The sequence below is a fragment of the Poecilia latipinna genome, unplaced genomic scaffold (assembly GCF_001443285.1).
Source record: "Poecilia latipinna isolate Pla-1442-1.1 unplaced genomic scaffold, P_latipinna-1.0 Scaffold1291, whole genome shotgun sequence".
In the NCBI taxonomy this organism is placed as follows: Eukaryota; Metazoa; Chordata; class Actinopteri; order Cyprinodontiformes; family Poeciliidae; genus Poecilia; species Poecilia latipinna.
This window is the reverse complement of record NW_015113907.1, coordinates 13,506-15,856: the sequence shown is the minus strand read 5'-3', so window position 1 is coordinate 15,856 and position 2,351 is coordinate 13,506. Positions and strand designations below refer to the sequence as shown.

The window sequence follows — 2,351 nt, the reverse complement described above, 5'->3', positions numbered from 1 at the left end:
TGTAGGGTCAGAGAAGCTGGTTAGGGTTGATGGGAGGATGGATGGAGCTGACAAAATGCTTAAAATTTTAGTTCACAGATGCTTTCCATCTACCTGACTAAGATGAGCGATTCAATAAGGAAAAATGGACAAAAAAATGCAATCTTTTGAAGTTCAGTGCTGGTTGAGACGAACCCCAGAAGACTTGCTGCTCTAATCGCAATGAAATGAGGTTCCAAACATTGACTAATGAATACAAATGAATGTCACACTTTTCGATTTGTATCTGCAATAAAATCTAAAACCCATTTATTCTTTTCATCCCACCTTACGATTATTTGCTACTCTCGGTTAGCGTATTGCATAAAATTCCAATAAAACAGAATAAAGTTTGCGGTTTTAATGTGATAAAATCTGACATAAATACTTTTGCAAGGTAGGAAGGCAAGTCACAAGCTTGAAAAATTACAACAAGCTTACAAGAGTAGCGAACGAGACTCCTTCAAAAGTCATTTGAAGGAAAATAAGTTGGGAGAAATCCATGTATTGATATCCTCAAGTGAAAGTGATGCAACCATGCAGAGATCTAATAAGAGCAGAGTCTCATGTGTCAAGCTATTGGCTGTTTAAATGTAGCTTCATGCAGACTGTCTAATTGCTTTTTGAAGCCTGTTTTTCCTCTGGGACGTTGTTAACTTTTATGCACTGAACAAGGGTCCTTTTCGCTTTATTGTTATGTAAACCTGGAGGTAGGACATAAAACATCTGATGCTGTATTAGTGTTCAAGCAAAGACGCCAAATATATTAAAATTGTGTCACCTAATGAAGCAATTTAGAGCGGCATTTCAAAGCAACAGTATTCTGCCAAAGACTGATTGCCTCTAATTTGAAGCACGCAGCTAGTACGGGTGTTCAATCTCCTTTGGGTTAATAATGTATATCGCAGTCTGACATCACCGAGAGATGCATTCAGTCATCCTCAGCTGCGAGAAACTTTTGCACCTTTGTACTTTAAATAGAGTATCAACATGCTCAGCTTGGGGTTTCAGTACTTGAGACTATCCACCTTATATGTAAAAGCAGAGCAACACAATCATGCCTCCAGTTCCCAGATGACTGTTGTTCCTCTTCGTTAAAGGGTACATCCATTGATTTTTTTTTTTTTTGTCCAACCTCATTTTCCAGCCTCCACTCAGACTAGCTGTGTCCCTTGATGTTACAAATATAAGTGCTCATCATTACACTCAAGCCTCTTTGCTTCACCATTTTGCTAATCAATTTCCGCTCGAAAGCAACCAACACTTTCTCTACACTGAACCAGACAGAGCTGAGGGTGGAAAATGTTGCTTTTTTAATTTTTTAGAACATGTAAAGTCTCCTTTAATATGATGGATTTTCTTAAGAAAACTCATCTTACAGTCAGTTAATATTTTGGCCCCTCAGTGAAAGCGAAAAGCAGGCGGCAGCCAAGACTTGTAACTCATCATCCCACTTCTGGTACATGTTCCCCTTCATTTACTCTCATGAATGAGTAAAACATCAAGAGACGCAGAGACATGTTGGAGGTAATAACTTGTTAGTCTACCAAGGGATTTAACATAATAATAGGTGGGAAATGTTATAACTCAGTAAATGTATTGTATTTCAAAGACAACTTATTGAAGTTAATTATGGTAAATACTGTTAAATATAATTGTAATTATAGATATTTATTTGTACATGCTCACATAAATCATGGCCAGCAATGTGAGAAGGGAATATCTTTTTTTTAAAATAATATTTTTCTTTTTTACATCTCTAATCTCTTTGGCAAAAAAAGTGTTAGGGAAGGATTTTTATTTATTTAATAAAGTTAAAACTTGTGAATTCACTCCTCCCATTCCACTAGAGGGCTCTATAGTTGCTTTGCCTGGGTGAGTTGACGTGGAGAGGAAGAAAACTAACGGCGCACCAGTAGTGCGCTCAGGTTGCCGTTAGCTTAAAATAACAAGCTGAATCTGCCATAAAATCATATTTTACTGATGTTCATGAGTGTTGCCCAACGTGGTGAGTTATATTAATGCTGTAAAGCTGTAGGAGATAAGTTTTTTGTTATCTTTTCTAAGCGTGCGCTTGGTGAGTTTGCTAGAGCTAATTAGCCAAATGCTAGCTGTTGTTTGCAGCACTGTGATATTTGAATGCCGATGCTTATTGTGAAGTGTTATAAGAGTAAACTTTGCTTTATAACTGGTTAGTCAAATCAAGCCTAGCTCCTAAATCTATGTTTAAGTTTGTGTTTATTGAATATTGCAATATTAAGTATTGGCGTTATTTATTTATTTATTTATTTATTTATTTATTTATTTATTTATTTATTTATTTATTTATTTAT

The 2,351-nt window shown here is 35.9% G+C and overlaps 1 long non-coding RNA gene across 1 annotated transcript in view; it reads left to right on the top strand.

Annotated features, from left to right (window-relative positions):
- Positions 1–657: 657 nt before the first annotated feature.
- The window catches only part of LOC106961348 (uncharacterized), a 15,115-nt gene continuing 13,421 nt past the window's right edge, over positions 658–2,351 (top strand). Inside the window, exon 1 of the long non-coding RNA XR_001427752.1 lies at positions 658–669. This is a non-coding gene — a long non-coding RNA (uncharacterized LOC106961348). The remainder of the gene's footprint in view (positions 670–2,351) is intronic.